We start from the raw sequence: 19,998 nt of genomic DNA, 5'->3' as shown, positions 1-19,998 counted from the left end.
AAGTTATGACATTTCAAGTGCTTATCCAAAGTGCTTTTTTAAAGATTGAGGTTTCCTGCTTCACTTACCCTCCCAGGTGGTGCATTCTGAATAGCCACCACACTCTGGGTGAAAAAAAATAAAGTTCATCAGACTCCTTCAATCTCTTGTCCTTCACCTTGAAATTATGTGCTATTGAACCTTCAACTTTGGAACAGATGTGTTCTATTCATCCTGTCCATGCCCCTCATAATCTTATAGGAACAGGAGCAGACCATTCAGTCCCTTGATCCTGTTCCATCATTTAATACTGGTCTGTACCTAACTCGGTAAAACTACCTAATAGAGTTACAGTGAGTCATAGAGCCAAACAGCATAGAAACAGACCCTTCGCCACTACCCCCATGTCTATGCCAACCAAGAAACCATACTAATCACATTTACCTGCTTCTGGCCCATAGACACTGTGCTCTGGCATTTTAAGTGTTCATCCAGATGCTTTTTATGTGTTAGAGTCACAGATTCATACAGCATGGAAATAGACCCTTCAGTCCAACTCATCCATGCAGACCAGATATCCTAAATTAATCTAGTCCCATTTGCCAGCATTTGGCCCATATCACTCTAAACCCTCCCTATTCATATACCTATCCAGATGCCTTCTAAATGTTGTAATTGTACCAACCTCCACCATGTCCTCTGGCAGCTCATTTCATACACACACCACCCTCTGCATGAAAAAGTTGCCCCTCAGCTCCCTTTTATATCTTCCCCTCTCACTTTAAACCTATGTTGTCTAGTTTTGGAGCCCCCAGCCCTGGGGAAAAGACACTGTTCTTGCCCCTCATGATTTTATAAATCTCTATAAGGTCATCTCTCAGCCTATGATGGTCCAGGGAAAATAGCCTCAGCTTATATCATAGAATAGAATCTCTACAATGTGGAAACAGGCCCTTCAGCCCAACAAATCCACACCGAACCTCAGAGCACCCACCCAGACCCATCCCCCTATAACCCACCTAATGTACAGTCCTGAGGAAGGGTCATCAGACTCGAAATGCTAACTCTGTTTTTTCCTTCACAGATGCTGCTAGACCTGCTGGGCTTTTCCAGCAATTTGTTTTTGTTTGTTGTTTATTTAGCACCTGCAGTCCATGGATTGTAATCTGAGTATAGGTTGGACAGACACAGCTTGTATCCTCTGGGGTTTAGAAGAGCGAGGAATGACTTGATTGAAGTTTGTAAGATCCTAAATGGTGTCAACAAGGTGGAAAAGAGGTGAGCCCAGAATTAGGGGACACTTTGAAAATTAGGGCTCACCATTTAGCACAGAGATTAGGATTTTTTTTTCTCTCTCTCTCAGGGGATTGTGAAATTTTGAAATTCTCTGCCTCAGAAGGTGGTGAAATTGGGGTTACTGAGTACTCTATGGTGGATACATTCATGCTGGGCAAGGGAACAAAAGATTATCGGTGGCTCAGTGGTTAGCACTACTGCCACACAGTACAGTGCCAGGGACTCGTGTTTGATTCCAGGTTCAGGCGACTGTCTGTGTGGAGTTTGCATATGGTCCCCGTGTCTGTGTGGGTTTCCTCCAGGTACTCCGATTTCCTTCCTTAAGATGTGCAGGCTAGGTGGATTGACCATGCTAAATTGCCCATAGTGCCCAGGGATGTTTAAGTTAGGTGAGTTAGACATGGGAAATTAGGGGAATGGGTCTGGGTGGGATGCTCTTTGGAGGGGCGGTGTGGACTTGTTGGGCGGAATGGCCTGTTTCCACACTGTAGGGGTTCTTTTCATTCATTCACGGGATGAGGGCATCACTGACCAGGCAGCATTTATTGCCCATCCTTAATTTCCCAGAGGGCAGTTTTTTTTAAAGAGTCAACCACATTGCTGTGGGTCTGGAGTCACATGTAGGCCAGACAAAGTAAGGATGGCAGTTTCCTTCCCTAGAGGACATTAGTGAACCACATGGGTGTTTTCGACAATTCACAATGGTTTCATAGTGATCATTAGATTCTTAATTCCACATATTTATTGAATTCAAATTCCACCATCTGCTGTGGCAGGATTCGAACCCGGGTCCCCAGCACATTATCTGGGTCTCTGGATTAACAGTTCAGTGATAATACCACAAGGCCATTGCCTCCCCTCCCTCTATGAATCTATTCTATGAAAACACAAATAGATCATCCATGATCTGATTGAATGATAAAGTAGCTTCACTGGGCCTACTTCAGCTCCTAATTTGTATGTTCACAGTCATCCGAATAACAACAGGACTGTAAGAGTTAAATTATAAGGCCATATCGTCTCAACTAAGCTTGTATTACTTTGAGTCTAAAAGCACAAAGAGTTACCTGGTTGAGTTGTTGAAAGCAATTAAGAGGTTTGGCAGAGCAAATGTTGAGAAACCATTTCGCTGGCTGGGCGATATCAGCACAAATTGGTATATTGTTAATATTCGAGCTCAGTTGGAGAGGAGTGAAATGAAGAAACATATCTCCACACAAAGTGATTTACCTTGTGCTTTGAACTGATACTGCTCCCTGTACATTGAGATGCCAGTCTGCAGTACCTTGGCCTGTAGGTGTCTGCACATACACTGCCCCTGAGACTGCTTGCTCCATATCTCTAAGTAAGGCCCTACTTTTTCTTATATATTATAACATTGCTTTATTTAGATCTCTACACAGAATGTTCTCAAATCCAGTTCTCTCTTCAAATGCTCATTGTAGATTGGAGTCTTCTCTCTTATTGATCCAGTTCAATCACATTAGCATGATTGACATGAATCTCATTATAACACACAAGGGATGGTGTGAATCTGGAGATCTCTCTAAAAATCTAATCGATTAATTAAAATTTTCAAGACTGAGATCAATCGATTTGTGTTAGAGAAAAGGATCAATGTTATGGATGAAAATGGATAAATAGAGTCGAGATTCAGATCTGCAAAGTTTTAACTCCTTAGTAGAATAGATTTGCAGGACTGGGACACTTACCCAACTCCAGTCTCATCCTCACTAACATCGTGATTCTATTGGTTTTGTAGCTTCTACTACCTGAATGGCAGAACCTGGGGTCTATGGTGTTGACTGGAGAGCATTCAAGACACGCACAATATATCTTTTCACAAAGACTGTCAGCATCTTGGCAGGTCAGGGGTGGATCTTCCCACAGGATCGAAAACCACCTGGGACTGAAGTCCTGCCCACTAAGAGCTGGCAGCCACTCAGAGGCTGGCAAACCTTTGGACGTCCCTAAATGGGGAAGCAGTGGTTGCTTCTGGCAGTGTGGCCCCTGCCTGAGACTTCAAATTTTGGCAGCGGCCCAGACATTGATGACTGACAGTGGGAGGGGATTGCCCGGAAGGGATGAAAGCAAAGGTGGAGGTTTCTCAGACACAGACTAAGAGCTTTGGAGCAAGGATAGCCCGTCCAACACTCCCTGCTTCCTTGTAGCCCATAGGCCAGCACACCAGTGTTTGCTTTCTGTAGCCCCTGTCCCCAGTCATATTAATGTTCCTGGCTATAGGATATGGTATTTAAGTACAACATTCTGTGTGGGCCTTCCCACCTTGGACTTTATCATGGTTGGGGCAGGTCCCCTACCTTCCACCCTCCCATCTGATTAAATGACCCTCCCCTGGCAAACCTGCTATGGGAGAGGGCACAGGTTCAACCCATAGAGATGCTATCCGTTGGAGCCTGCAGTGTCACTTTCTCTCCCATGTTTGTGCAATGCATCACATCACACTCCAAACCATAGAATCAGTACAGTGCAGATAGAGGCCATTCGGCCTATTGGCTCTGCACTGACCCTCCAAGAGCATCTCACTCTATGCCCTAACCTGCACGTCCCTGGACACTGTGGGGCAATTTGGCATGGCCAATCCGCCTAACCTGCACATCTTTAGACTGTGGGCTGAAACCGGAGCACACCCCCAAGCAGACACAGGGAGAACATGCAAACTCCACACAGACAGTTGTCTGAGGGTGGAGTCAAACCCCGGTCCCTGGCACTGTGAGGCAGCAATGCCTCATTGTGTCACTGTGCTGCCCAAATGTTTAAATAATGACCTTCACCAATCCCCAAAGGTAAAAGAAATAAAGTTAGAGACAGGTGAAGTCATACGCCACTGTTAACTCCATCAGCCAGAGAATAATCCAAACATTAAAACAATGCTTTGGTTTCTGACCCATGAATTAGCACCTCTTCATCTGGACCCCAGATCATGCTGGATGATTCTTCAAGGACCAGCAGCTGCTTCCTCTATCTTTCTGGAAAGCAATAAATAATCCCATGGCAAACTTAGGATGGCAAAACTAATTAATTTTTTAGATGCAGAAATCCAACAAGTAGTTTTTCATCCCCAGAATAAAGCTATTAATTCTCACTTCTAATATTTCATCCTGGACTGTGGAGAATAGGATGATGCCACTCACGGTTTTTGTATCCTGCGTGATTAGAATACTGCAGCAGTACAAGAGGAATACATACAAACAGCCCTAAACTTGTAGAATTGTGCCCTGTAGAGGAGGAGGAGGCAACAGCTCTGATTTCTAAAGAGCTACTTACCAATTCAGGGATATTGCACAGAAAAAAATTGAAATAATATCAAGAAGGAAGAGAACTGGGTCATGTGTTATGGGCTGGCAATCTGGAAGCTACAGTCGATGACAATCAAACTATATTTTAAATCCAATGTCTTTTTTTTTTACATCATGGTAAGGATACCAGTTTGGAAATGAAATGAAAACCAAAGTAATTTACAAAGACAGGTAATCCTTTCACGTTTGCTAATCCCACATTTCCATCCTGTCAGTTTTATTGCTAAATATTGGTATTTATGTGCGTTTACTGTAGTGAAAAATAAAACATGAAATAAGGATTTATCTGGATTTATTGAAAGAAGAAATTGACATGACTTTTTTCACCGCAGCATTGGAGGTTGAAAGGTGACATTATAAAGGTTTATAAAATCATGAGGAGCATAGATAAGGTGAATGGTAGGTGCCTTTCCTTGGGATGGGGGATTTCAAAACAAGGAAGCATATTTTTAAGGTGAGAGGAGAAACTTTTAAAAAGGCATGGGGGCAATATTTTTAACACCGAGAGTAGTTCATGCATGGAATAAATTTCTAGAGGAAGTGGTGGGATGTAGGTACAGTTACAATGTTTAAAAGAATTTGGATAAGTTCATGAATAAGAAATGTTTGGAGGGACATGAGCCAAGTGCAGGCAGTTGGGACTAGTTTAATTTGCGACATGATCAGCATGAAGTAGTTGAACCGAAGGGTTTGTTTCCATGCTATATGACTCTATGACTCTCTTCCTCAAATTAATATGAAATGCAGGACAAGTCTTCTGGCAATATTAAATTATTCCATTATATTGTCAGCTAACATAATGAGTCTCTTTTTCAATAGGAAAAGCAAATATTGCTTTCCATTGGAATACTTTCCCTACACATCTATCTCTCTGCCTCACTTTTCCTCTTCAACACACTCCTAAAAATTCAAGTTTTTTGAGGTTATAATATTTTTTTCATTGATCAGTATTTTTCAACGTCTATTGTTTACTTCAACAAGACCATGTGATGTAAAGTGAAGTAAAGCCTCTTTGATTGAAAGTCTGAATGGATCTGTCTGATTGAAACTTTTGAAAGGTTGTAAGGGCATCATTTCCTCAGACGTGATTTTTGAGTGTTTTACAGTGCGTTTTAAGATCTAATTTGCTGGATAGTTGGTGTGGACCACATTGGAGCCAATATCAAGGGAATTAGAATCCCTACAGTGTGGAAACAGGCCCTTCGGCCCAACAAGTCCACACCGAACCTCAGAGCATCCCACCCAGATCCATCCCCCTATGACCCACCTAATATACACCCTCTACCTCCCTGAACACTACAGGCAATTTAGCATGGCCAATCCACCTAACCTGCACATCTTTGGACTGTGGGAGGAAACCAGAGCACCCAGAGAAAACCCACGCAGACACAGGGAGAATGTGCAAACTCCACACAGACAGTCGCCCGAGGCTGGAATCGAACCCGGGTCCCTGGCGCTGTGAGGCAGCAGTGCTAACCACCGTGCCACCGTGTCGCCCACCCCAGCTGTGGTAAATTATGGGCCCATGCGTTCTTGCGCTACTCACTGTGGAGAGTGTGCCACAAAGGGTCATACCTGCCTTCAGGCAGAATGTTTAAAATATATATAGCTTTATATCTATTAACGCTGTGTTCATCTGAGTTTAAAGGTATGAGCGTGATCTCATAGCAATCTATAAAATTCTAACAGGACCAGATAGGATAAACACAGGAAGGATGTCCCCAATGACCAGAAAGCCCAGAACCAGGGGTTCTGTATCCAGTTTATGGATACAAGGTAAGGCCTTTAGGGTTGAAATGAGGAGAAACGTCTTCACCCAGAGAGTGGTGAGGCTATGGAAGAAGGAGTTAGATACAGCTCTTAGGGATAAAGGAATCAAAGGGTATGGAGACAAAGTGGAAACAGGGTACTGAGTTGGATAATGATGATCATCAGCATTATAGTGAATGGTGGAGCAGGCCCGAATGGCAAATAGCCTATTTCTACTTATATTTTCATTGTTTCCATTGATTTGTATGGCTAACATTTCTTCATATTTATGGTTTTGCCTTATTTTGTGCCTCTACACAACAGGAGACTTGTGCTGCCTATCCCATAACCCGAAGTTGTGCTTCACCTGGTCCAACTTCCTATAGCAAACAACAAATCTGAAAAGAAAAAGTAATTAATTGATCCTGGGCTATACGCAAGCAAGATTTGCATTTCACAAGTGCACCCTGTTCTGTCTCTCAGCAACAGTTTAAAGTGTATAATCTGTAATAAATTATTTGAAGCACTTTGACCAGCGTTACACAGTAAATATGAAGCTATTTTTACCCAAGATCCTGCAAATTATATTGCCCAACATCAAAATACTGGTGATGGAGAGATAATAAACTAGCTTTTGATTTAATACAAAATTGTAAAAAAAAAATTAGAAATACATTTGAATTCTCTTTTCGTTATCTCAAAAAAGGAATTTTGGAAGGTAGTCTGATGGTGAAATTCCCAATTTTCCTCATTTAATTGACAAATTTTGAGTAACTATCAGAATTTTCCAGTTTTAATACTGACTATTTAAATGTCTTCCCTGGTGTTGCTTACAATGAGTCAAAGGATATGATCAAACTTTATCAGGATATGGAAGGATCACGGTAAGCTGCTTTTCAATTGGCTTGGTCTTTGAGCCAACTGAGCATTGAATAGATCAACCTCTGCAGATAAGATACACTTAAATTGTGGCATGTCCTGCACTCAAGAGTTACAATAGGCTTATAATAGTCTTTTCTTTGGCATTGCTTGCTAAATTTTAGAATGGAAGGAATACTATAAATCCGGGATGCATAATATCCTGCTTCTATAAAAGTGTTGCTTGTCTTAACCTAACTGATCCCTCAAGTCTAAAAAAATCTGAGGGTTAATGTGAACCTCAGCTGCCTGTTGGGAAAGTAGTGGGATTGATAAAATGTTCAATTTACATCCGGCCTGGTTTGTGTCTGCGTTGAAACAATGTTACACCATAGAGTAATACTGGGCAGCATGTCCCATGAACATTACATCCACTCTGATCAGTTTCCCAATGGGCAGTTTATGATTGAATTCGGTTGAAGAGAAATGTTTATGGGTTAATGGATGCTTAAGGATGCTCAGTTCTAGATGGGAAACCTCAGGCACACAGTAACTTTCTTTCACCCTTGCTTGTTACAATTTGAATTGTGCTGTTTGAACTGCACTTGAATGATAAAAAGTAGGATATACAGAAAAGTCCATTGGTGTCTATCTGTCCATTCCGATGATTGATAGGTTAGTGAATTTCATACCCTCAATTTCTGGTCAACCAGAAAATGCCATTTTCCAACTTGCTGCACTTCATTCCATTAACAGCAACTGAAATGCCCATGGGCAATATATTTTGGAATTATTCATATTTATTGCTTCAGCTACCAGAAGTGACCGCTGCAATTGAGAAGTGCTGCTCAAACTAGTTTACACATAGATCACATTTTCTTGAACATGATTTGCATTTTTTTAAAGGAAAAAGATGCTTCTTTGGCAGATGGTCAAAAATAATTGCAGCAGAGAGCTGGTGAAATGTCCAGTTATTTTAGACCATGAAATTAATCAATTCATTGGTGGTTCAGACAACTTGAAAAAAAGCAGGAGAGCATATCAACAAACAATAACAATAACATTCACAAGAAAATTGCAAAAAATTAAAAAGGGCACAAGTGCAGAAAGGTTACACTGAGGAACTTAATGGCCAGAGGAGGTAGGATCAGAAGTTGGCCATGCAACCTATCAAGTCTGCACTGAGATCATGGCTGATCTGATGATCCACAACTCCACTTTCCTGTCTTTTCCCCATAACCCTTGCTTCCCTACCTGATTAAAATTCTGTCTATCCCAGCCTTGAAAATGAACTGTGTTTTTAGTTTATCTGTTCGGGAATCAACCAAACCACACAATCATTTTCTTTTTGGACATTCAGAAAGCATTCTTGTTAAAGATGTTCACAACTTTTAAAAATTGAAGAGATTTTTTTAACTCATTCATGGGATGAGGGTGTTGCTGGCTTGGCCAGTACTTATTGCCAATCCCTAATTGCCCAGAGGGCAGTTTAAGAGTCACCCACATTACTGTGGGTCTGGAATCAGATATAGGCCAGACCAGGTAAGGATGGCAGTCTCCTTTCCTAAAGGACATTAGCAAACCAGATGGGCTTTTCCAATAATTGACAATGGGTTCACGGTCATCATTAGAAACTCAATTCCAGATCTTTTTTTCCCCCTCCATTGAATTTTAATTCCACCATCTGCTGTGGCAGGATTTGACCCTGAATCCCCAGGACATTACCAGAATCTCTAGATTAATAGTCCAGTGATAATGCAACTAGGCCAATGCCTCCCATTATTGCAGTCACTCAATAGAGAACAATCTACGTGAAGATTGGAAAAAATCAGATTGCAAAGATAGCCTAGGTACAGAGGTCATAGAATGATTTCATAGTTTCATAGAACAGCACATTATGATTATTAATTAATTATCATTAATTATGATATTAATTGAGTTAATTAATGACCTCATAGTGAAGACACCCGATAAAGCAGGAATCATAATGTGATTGAATTTTACTTGAGGGACAGAAAAATAGTTCAAACATTAGTATTTTAATCTTTAAATAAGCTCAGTTATTAAGGAAATGAAGGCAGAGCTTGTTAAAGAGAATTGGCATATTGGGCCAAGAATAGGTCAACAGTGATGTAAATACTGAATAGCAACATTCCAATAAGAAGGAAAATTCCAAGGGAGGGCCCATCATCTGCGCTTAACTAAAATCAGTTAAGGATACTGTTGAACTTAAAGAATAATTATATACCTACACAAGGTAGGTGTACGCCAGAAGATTATAACAGGTGACATGGTGGGTCAGTATTTAGCACTGCTGCCTCATAGTGCCAGGGATCTGGATTTTATTCCATCCTCGGGTGACTGCATAGAGTTTGCACATTCTCCCTCTGTCTGCCTGAGTTTCCTCCACGTGCTCCGGTTTCCTCCCACAGTCCAAAGATGAGTAGCTTAGGTGGATTGGCCATGCCAAATTATCCATGGTGTCCAGAAATGTGCAGGCTAGATAGATTAACGATGGAAAATGCAGGGTTATAAGGATAGGGTTGGGGGGTTGATCAGGATGGGCTGCTTTTCAGAGGGTCGATGTGGACTTGGTGGGCCAAATGGCCTGCTCCTACACTGTAGGGATTCTATGATTAGAGAGAATATAAACAACAAAGAATGAGTAAAAGATTAATAAGGAAGGAGAAGTTAGAGAATGGAAGAAAGCTAGAAATATGAAAAATGGAAGTTAGTTATGTATATAACTATCAGTTGTTTCAGTGGCAGGAGTCCAGGAGAAAGCGCGAGGGCAGCCTGGGAAGGTAAGTTTCCACCCAATAAATTGGGGAGTTAATTAATAGCCGAGACACTACACGCATAGTGTCTCCCACCCTTCCACCTCCTCTAACCTAATAATAACGACTAATAAATAGCAGGTAAGCTATTTATATTTTTTTTCCTCATCTCTTTGTTATCATTCGGCGTGGTCACCGAGACGTCAAATCCTCTGGGAGTGGGTCGGAAGACAAAGCCGGAGTCTGTTTGAGTATATAACGGAGTAAACTCACTGCTGCAGAGAACACTGCGAAACTAAAAAAAACTAATTAATTTTAAATAATTAACTAAGTAGAGATGGCAGGCCAGGTAATGTGTTGTAGCTTATGATGTGGGAGTGAGCTGATCCCATTGAGAACGGCAGTGACCACATCTGCAGCAAGTGTTGGCTGTTTGAGGAGCTCCAGCTCAAAATTGATGAGCTGGAATCCGAACTCCAAATATTGCTGCACATCCGGGAGGCGGAGAAATACCTGGATGCTGTGTTCCAGGAGGCAGTCCCACCTGGTAGATTAACTAATGTTAATTTGATCGGCGGGCAGGGACAGCAGTGTGTGACTGCGAGTGAGGCAGGTAGAGGGACCCCGCAGACACGAAGATAGGAGCCGTAGTCCTTGATATTGTCCCCAGGTTTGAGGCACTTGCTCCCTGCGTGGATGAGGAACAGGGCTGCAGGAAGGATGAGTCAACTGACCATGGCACCATGGTCCAGGAGGCCATTCAAGAGGGGGGAGCAAAAAGACAGATTGTAGTTGTAGGGGATTCCATCATCAAGGGGATAGACAGTATCCTTTGCGAGCAGGATAGAGAATCCCACATGGTGTGTTGCCTGCCCGGTGCCAGGGTGCAAGGCATCTCTGACCAGCTTGAGAGGATACTAGAGAGGGAGGGGGAGGATCCAGTTGTTGTGGCCCACGTAGGTACCAACAACATAGGTCTAGGAAAAAAGACCTGTTTCGGGATTATGAAAAGCTCGGAACAAAATTAAAAAACAGGTCTTCAAGGGTCATAATCTCTGGATTGCTGCCCGAGCCACATGTAAATTGGCATAGGGAGGCAAGGATCAGGGAAGTAAACACGTGGCTAAGAGAGTGGGGGGGGAAAGAGGGTTTCCTTTTCATGGGGCACTGGCATCAGTTCTGGGACAGGAGGGAGCTATACCGCTGGGATGGACTCCACCTGAACAGGGCCGGGTCCAGTGTTCTGGCGAAAAGGGTAAATAGAGTGGTTAATAGGACTATAAACTAGTAATTAGGGGGGGAAGGGAGAAGTGAGCGTAGATGGAGAATAACAATTAATGTAAGGTAAAGCAGCAGTTAGCAGGTGATGAGGAAGCTTCAACTCCATTGAAAATTAGGATAAAAGTTAAAGGGAAGGAGAACTCAAGAGCTGTTAGTAATGGAGGTAACAGGACCCAAAAAGAAGGTGTAAAAACTGGCATAAGGGCACTTTATCTGAATGCTCAGAGCATTCGAAACAAGGTGGATGAGTTGACGGTTCAAATCATGGCAAATGGGTATGATTTAGTGGTCATTACAGAGACATGGTTACAGGATGGTCATGAGTGGGAGTTAAATATCCAGGGGTATCAAACTATTCGGAAGGACAGACAGGAAGGTAAGGGAGGTGGTGTTGCTCTGATTTTTAAGGATGATATAGGTTCTACTGAACAAAACGTTGAATCCATTTGGGTGGAAATTAGGAATAGCAGGGAGAAGAAGTCACTGATAGGTGTGGTCTATAGGTCACCAAATAATGACATCGTGGTGGGGTGGGCAATAAACATAGAAATAGCTAATGCATGTAAAAATGGTACAGCAATTATCATGGGGGATTTTAATCTACATATCGATTGGTCAAACCAGGTCAGTCATGGCAACCTTGAGGAGGGGTTCACAGAATGCATCCACGATAATTTCCTTGAACAATATGTAATGGAATCTACGAGGCAGCAAGCTATCCTAGATCTAGTCCTGTGTAATGAGACAGGAATAATTAATGATCTCACAGTTAGGGATCCTCTCGGAAGGAGCGATCACAGTATGGTCGAATTTAAAATACAGATGGAGCGTGAGAAGGTTAAATCCAGTACCGACATCCTGTGCTTAAACAAAGGAGATTATGAAGGAATGAGGGAGGAGTTAGCTAAGGTAGAATGGGAGCAAAAACTTTATGGTGGGTCAATTGAGGAACAGTGGAGGACTTTCAAAACGATTTTTCACAGCGCTCAGCAGAGGTAATAAGGAAGAACTGTAGGAAAAGAGAAAGCCAGCCATGGATATCTAAGGAAATGAAGGAAAGTATCAGATTGAAAAAAAATACAAAAAAGCAAAGAGCCATGGGAAACTAGTGGACAGGGAAATCTTTAAAGGCCAACAGAAAGCCGCAAAAAAAGTTACAAAGAAAAGTAAGATAGATTATGAGAGTAAACTGGCTCAGAATATAAAAACAGGCAGCAAAAGTTTCTATAAATATGTAAATCGTAAAAGAGTGGCGAAGGTAAACATTGGTCCTTTAGAGGATGAGAAGGCCAATTTAATAACTGGGAATGAGGAAATAGCCGAGACATTAAACAGTTATTTCGTTTTGGTCTTCACAGTGGAAGACACAAATAACATGCTGAAAACTCATGGCAAGAAGGTTATAGCAGGTGAGGACCTAGAAACTATCATTATAGGTGCTAAATGAATATTTTTCATCAGTATTCACACAGGAAAAAGACAATGTAGTCGAGGAGAATACCGAGATACAGGCTATTAGACTAGACGGGATTGAGGTTCATAAGGAGGAGGTGTTAGCAATTCTGGAAGGTGTGAAAATAGATAAGTCCCCTGGGTCGGATGGGATTTATCCTAGGATTCTCTGGGAAGCTAGAGAGGAGATTGCAGAGCCTTTGGCTTTGATCTTTATGTCGTCATTGTCTTCAGGAATAGTGCCAGAAGACTGGAGACTAGCAAATGTTGTCCCCTTGTTCAAGAAGGGGAGTAGAGACAACCCTGGTAATTATAGACCAGTGAGCCTTACTTCGGTTGTGGGTAAAGTGTTGGAAAGGATTATAAGAGATAGGATTTATAATCATCTGGAAAGGAATAATTTGACTAGGGATAGTCAACACGGTTTTGTGAAGGGTAGGTCATGCCTCACAAACCTTATTGAGTTCTTTGAGAAGGTGACCAAACAGGTGGATGAGGGTAAAGCGGTTGATGTGGTGTATATGGATTTCAGTAAAGCATTTGATAAGGTTTCCCATGGTAGGCTATTGCAGAAAATATGGAGGCATGGGATCGAGGGTGATTTAGCGGTTTGGATCAGAAATTGGCTAGCTGTAAGAAGACAGAAGGTGGTGGTTGATGGGAAATGTTCATCCTGGAGTTCAGTTACTAGTGGTGTACCTCAAGGATCTGTTTTGGGGCCACTGCTGTTTGTCATTTTTATAAATGACCTGGATGAGAGCGTAGAAGGATGGGTTAGTAAATTTGCGGATGACACCAAAGTCGGTGGAGTTGTGGATAGTGCGGAAGGATGTTGCAGGTTACAGAGGGACATAGATAAGCTGCAGAGCTGGGCTGAGAGGTGGAAAATGGAGTTTAATGTGGAAAAGTGTGAGGTGATTCACTTTGGAAGGAATAACAGGAATACAGACTACTGGGCTAATGGTAAGATTCTTGGTAGTGTGGATGAGCAGAGAGATCTCGGTGTCCATGTGCATAGATCACTGAAAGTTGCCACCCAGGTTGATAGCGTTGTTAAGAAGGCGTACGGTGTGTTTGGTTTTATTGGTAGAGGGATTGAGTTTCGGAGCCATGAGGTCATGTTGCAGCTGTACAAAACTCTGGTGCGGCCGCACTTGGAGTATTGCGTACAGTTCTGGTCGCCGCATTATAGGAAGGATGTGGAAGCATTGGAAAGGGTGCAGAGGAGATTTACCAGGATATGGAGGGAAGGTCTTATGAGGAAAGGCTGAGGGACTTGAGGCTGTTTTCGTTAGAGAGAAGAAGGTTAAGAGGTGACTTAATAGAGACATACAAGATGATCAGAGGATTAGATAGGGTGGACAGTGGGAGCCTTTTTCCTTGGATGGTGATGGCTAGCACGAGGGGACATAGCTTTAAATTGAGGGGTGATAGATATAGGACAGATGTCAGAGGTAGGTTCTTTACTCAAAGAGTAGTAAGGGCTTGGAGTGCCCTGCCTGCAAAAGTAGTAGACTCGCCAACTTTAAGGGCATTTAAATGGTCATTGGATAAACGTATGGATGATAGTGGAATAGTTTAGGTTAGATGGGCTTCAGATTGGTTTCACAGGTCGGCGCAACATCGAGGGCCGAAGGGCCTGTACTGCGCTGTAATGTTCTATGTTCTATGTTCTATGTTCTATTATCACTAAGGAGGCCGTGCTGGGCAAGCTAATGGGGCTAAAGGTAGACAAGTCTCCTGGCCCTGATGAAATGCATCCCAGGATACTAAAAGAGGTGATGGGGGAAAAAACAAATGCACTAGTAATTATTTACCAAAATTCACTGGACTCTGGGGTGGTTCCCGCAGATTGGAAAACAGCCAATGTGACGCCACTGTTTAAAAAAGGAAGTAGACAAAAAGCAGGTAACTATAGGCCAGTTAGCTTAACTTTGGCAGTGGGGAAAATGCTTGAATCTATCATTAAGGAAGAAATAGCAAGATATCTGGATGTAAATTGTCCCATTGGGAACACCCAGCATGGGTTCATGAAGGGTAGGTCATGTTTAACTAATTTGGTGGAATTCTTTGAGGACATTACTTGCATGGTGGACAATGGGGAACCTGTGGATGTGGTGTATCTGGATTTCCAGAAGACATTTGACAAGATGCCACACCAAAGGCTGCTACATAAGATAAAGTTGCACAGTATTACTGGTAATGTATTGGCATGGATAGAGGATTGGTTGACCAGTAGAAGGCAAAGAGTAGGGGTAAATGGGTGTTTTTCTGGTTGGCGGTCAGTGGCTAGTGGTGTGCCTCAGGGATCAGTGTTGGGACCGCAATTGTTTACAATTTACATAGATGATTTGGAGTTGGGGACTAAGTGTGGTGTGTCAAAATTTGCAGATGACACTAAGGTGAGTGGTAGATCAAAGTGTGCAGAAGACACTGAAAGTCTGCAGAGAGATATAGATAGTCTAATTGAGTGGACAAAGGTCTGGCAGATGGAGTACAATGTTGATAAGTGTGAGGTTATCCATTTTGGTAGGAATAACAGCAAAATGGACTATCTTTTAAATGGTAAAAAATTGCAGCACGCTGCTGTGCAGAGGGACTTGGGTGTCTTTGTGCATGAATCGCTAAAAGTAGGATTGCAGGTACAGCAGGTAACTAAAAAGGTAAATGGAATTTTGTCTGCCATTGCTAGAGGGATGGAGTTTAAAAACAGGGAGGCTATGCTACAGCTGTATAGGGTCCTGGTGAGGCCACACCTGGAGTATTGTGTGCAGTTTTGGTCTCCTTACTTGAGAAGAGATATACTAGCACTGGAGGGGCTGCAGAGGAGATTCACTCGGTTGATTCCAGAGTTGAGAGGTTTGGATTATGAGGAGAGACTGAGTAGACTGGGATTATACTCATTGGAATTCAGAAGAATGAGGGGAGATCTTATAGAAACATATAAGATTATGAAGGGAATAGATAAGGTGGAGGCAGGGAGGTTGTTTCCGCTCGCAGGTGAAACTAGGACTAGAGGGCATTGCCTCAAAATAAAGGGAAGCAGATATAGGACTGAGGTCAGGAGGAACTTCTTCACCTAAAGGGTTGGGAATCTGTGGAATTCCCTGCCCAGTGAAGTGGTTGAAGCTGCCTCGCTGAATGTTTTTAAGGCAAGGCTAGATAAATTTTTGAACAGTAAAGGAATTAAGGGTTATGGTGAGTGGGCGGGTAAGTGGAGCTGAGTCTCAAAAAGATCAGCCATGATCTTATTAAATGGTGGGGGAGGCTCGAGGGGCCGGATGGCCTACTCCTGCTCCTAGTTCTTATGTTCTTATATTTAGAACAGAAAGTAGTTAACAAAATGAGCATGAGTCCCATAGGAAGTGAGACTGAAGAATTAATTGAAAGTAAGGAGATGGCAGATAATTTGAATAGGTATTTTGTGTTGATTTTCACTATAGCAGATAGAAGTAATTGTAAATCAGAAAAGAGAGAGTGAGAGGTTCAAGAAAATTACAGTTGCCAAGGAAGTGATACTCTGCAAATTTTGGGAGCTGTAGTCAGACAACTCCCTGGGGTCCTGATGGGATTCTTTCAAGGGTCTTAAAAGAAGTGGCTAAGTGAAACAGTTGGTACATTACCTTTAATTTTCTATAATTCCCTAGATTTGGAGAGGTTGTCTTCAGATTGGAAGATAGTGAATGCAACTAAGTTATTCAAAAATGGAGGGAGACAGAAAGCAGGAAACTATAGGCTACTTAGCTGCACATCTGCATTGGGAAGACGTTATAAGCTCTTTTTAAAAATGTTATATCAAAAAACTTGGTTAAGTTCAATGTCTTTTCCCTATGGTGCGGGATTTCAAGACTAGTTTGCATATGTTTAAGGTGAGAGCAGAAAGATTTAAAAAGAACGTGACAGATATGGGTACAGTTACAGCATTTAAAAGACACTTGGATAATTGAATGAATAAGAAATGTTCGGAGGCATATGGGCCAAGAACAGGCAGGTGAGATTAGTTTAGTTTGGGATTATATTCCGCATGGACTGATTGGACAGAAGGATCTATTTCTGTGCTGTATGACTCAAAATAATATAGTTAATATGGTCAATATAGTTATGTAAAGGGTAGTCGTGTTTAACTAATTTAATTGTTCTTTGAGGAAGTAACATACACGGTGGATAAGCAGGATAGAGCGGATGTATGGCACTTATATTTCCAGAAGGTATTTGATTCAGTCCTACATCAATAGTTATTGAAGAAAATAAAATCTCACAGTGTAGGGATAAGGTTTTTCCATGGATAGAAGACAAAGCGTAAATGGGTCATTTTTTGGTTGGCAAGATGTAACAAGTGGCATGCCACAGGCTTTGGTGCTGGAGTCTCAACATTTTACAATTTATATAAACAAACAGGATGAAGTGACCAAAGGAATGGTTACTAACTTTGCTGAAGGAAAGTATTCAAGAAGAGGACATAAGGACAGTACAAAGGAATTGACAGTGGACTGAGGTCTGATAAATGGAGTATGATGTGACAAATTGTGTAGTTGTCCATTTTGGTAGCAAGGATAAGAAAGAATCTAAATGGTGCAAGATTGCAGAGCTCTGAGGTACAGAGGGATCTGAATTTCCTCGTGCATGAATCACAGAAAGCAAATATGCAAAAACAGTAATTAATTAGGAAACCTAATACAATGTTATCATTTATTGCGAGATGAATTAAATACAAATACATGAACATAATGGTTCACTGAGACAGGGCACTGGTGAGACCGCGTCTGGATTACTATGTTGGTCTCTTTATTTAAGGAAGAACTTAAATGTGTTGGAAGCAGCTCGGGGTGTGTTTATCACCCTGTTACTGGGTCTGAGTGGGTTGCCTTATGAGAAAAGTTTAGACAAGCTAGGTTTGTATTCGCTAGAATTTGGAGTAAGACACAACTTGATTGAAACATGTAAAATCCAAAATCGTCTTGACAGGGTAAATGTGGAGAGGACGTTTTCTTTTGTGGGAGAGTCTCGAACTAGGGGTCATTTTAAAAATAAAGAGTCACCCATTTATGATAGAGATGAAGAATTTTTTTATCACAGAACATTATGACTCTTTGGAACTCTGATTCTAACTGTGTGAGAACAGAATCTTTGAATATTTTTAAGGTAGAGGAAGATAGAATCTTAAGTGAACAAGAGGTGAAAGGTTATCAGGGTTAGGCAGAAATATAGTAAGATCAGCCATGATCGTTTGAATGGTAGAACAAGCTCAAGGGGCCGAAAGGCTTATTCCTGTTTCTCGTTCATATGTTCCTATGTTCAGTTTTTCCATGGGCTATACTCTATCTGTTTATTAGATTCCGAAATATATTGTTTACAAACAAACAGGCTAACAAATACACCTGAAAATATTTCCTCCACCTATCTTCAAAAGTCATAATGCATACAGTTGTTAAAAGTTGATGATAATTCTTTTAAACCCAAACAAGAGCTTCAACAACATGAAAATAAAGACGAGAAATAACACCAGAGATAATTCAACAAAGGGAGAAGAAGTTATCTGTGTCAAAGCTAAATATTATGCCTTTCTTCTAATAATCAGGCCAACTGGTTGTTTTGAAATACTGAAAAGTACTTCATTTCAAAAAAAAACATTTTGTTTTAAGGAAAGGTTAATTGGCCTTTCAGGTATTTGGTTAACAGCACAGAAATGAACTTCAGCTTCTATCTCTGAATGTACACACATTTCTTTAAGAGATTTTGTTAACAAGATTTTGTCACTCGGGAATGATTGGTATGTTTGGAGTGTTTCACCACAGCAATGCTGGTGTAGTGGTATCATGCAGAAGGAGGGAGGACAGTCTGGGTGGGATGCTCTTGGCAGGATTGGTGTACTTGATGGGCTGAATGGCCTGCTTTCACACTGTAAGGATTCTATGATTCAATTATCAATGTTCATGGTTGCGAAGTGATGTCAACAATGTGAAGTGATTTCCACTTTCATGCATGTAAAACTGGCTTGAAATTAAACTTCAAAAGAAAATATTGTAAAAATCAAAAAGAATTTTTGATTGCAAATAAAGCAATATGTATTGTGACTTCTTTCAAGTATTTTATCAAAAAAATGGTATCTATTCAAATGTACTGACAAAAGCAATGAATAAAAGAATCGGGCAAAGCTCAAGGAATGTACTCTGAAAAATTAAGCCAGTAGGTCTAAGGTGATGGCAGAGTAGGGCGTTTCAGCCAGATCTCATCTGCTCCATCCATTTCTTCTTTTTTCTCTGTTCTTTTTCTTCTTCTCTTTTCTTTCTTCTCGGCCTCAGACTCCCTGCCTCAGCATGGGTTCGGACTCTCGGCCTTGGACACCCGGCTTCGGACTCCTGGCCATGGACTTCCAGCCTCAGCACAGAACCAGCAAGTTGTCCTCTCAGCCTAGCATGGCAGTTTACGGGCCTGGCATCCCAGCCTAGCATGGCAGTCTACTGGCCTGGCATCCCAGCCTAGCATGGCAGTCTACAGGCCTGGCATCCCAGCCTAGCATGGCAGTTTACGGGCCTGGTGTCCCAGCCTAGCATGGCAGTCTACTGGCCTGGCGTCCCAGCCTAGCATGGCAGTTTACAGGCCTGTTGTCCCAGCCTAACATGGCAGTCTATGGGCCTGGTATCCCAGCCTAGCATGGCAGTTTACAGGCCTGGCGTCCCAGCCTAGAATGGCAGTTTACTGACCTGGCATCCGGGTCCAACGTGACGGTCTCTTGGCCCAGCGTGATGGTGTCCCAGCATGGCATGGTGGTCTTTCAATGGCCTGTGGAGGTTTATCAGCCCAGCATGGCCTCAGCTTGGGCTTCCACTCTCACTCTCAAGCATTGAGAGCCTCGAGGTGAAGCCTGGCATGGTCTGGAGTCAAGGCTCAGTACAGACTGGAGGCCAAATGCCAGTGTGGACTGTGTTGGACGAAACGAGGTTCTGAACTTCTGAATTCTCTATTTTCTAATTTATTCCTACAATCTGCAATGCTGGACTTTTTAATTTCATTATTTTCTAATTGCTTTCCCTAAGAACTTGTACTGAAGAATCTGTACCTAGGTATCTTTGTAATTAAAATGATGCTGTAAGTGGCGACTTGTAATCTTTTCACTGTACTAGTATGAGTACATGACAATAACACTAACTCAATATCTCCAATTCTTCATGAGGAGATTTGAAAGATTAATCTGTGAATGCTGAAAATGAAATTTACCACTGATTACTTTACAATCCTAATTGTCCTAATGCTAATGCCCCATTATGTTCCTTAATTTATAAATA

Source organism: Rhincodon typus, chromosome 23 (assembly GCF_021869965.1).
Source record: "Rhincodon typus isolate 14 chromosome 23, sRhiTyp1.1, whole genome shotgun sequence".
NCBI classification, from domain to species: Eukaryota; Metazoa; Chordata; class Chondrichthyes; order Orectolobiformes; family Rhincodontidae; genus Rhincodon; species Rhincodon typus.
This window is presented reverse-complemented; position numbering follows the sequence as displayed.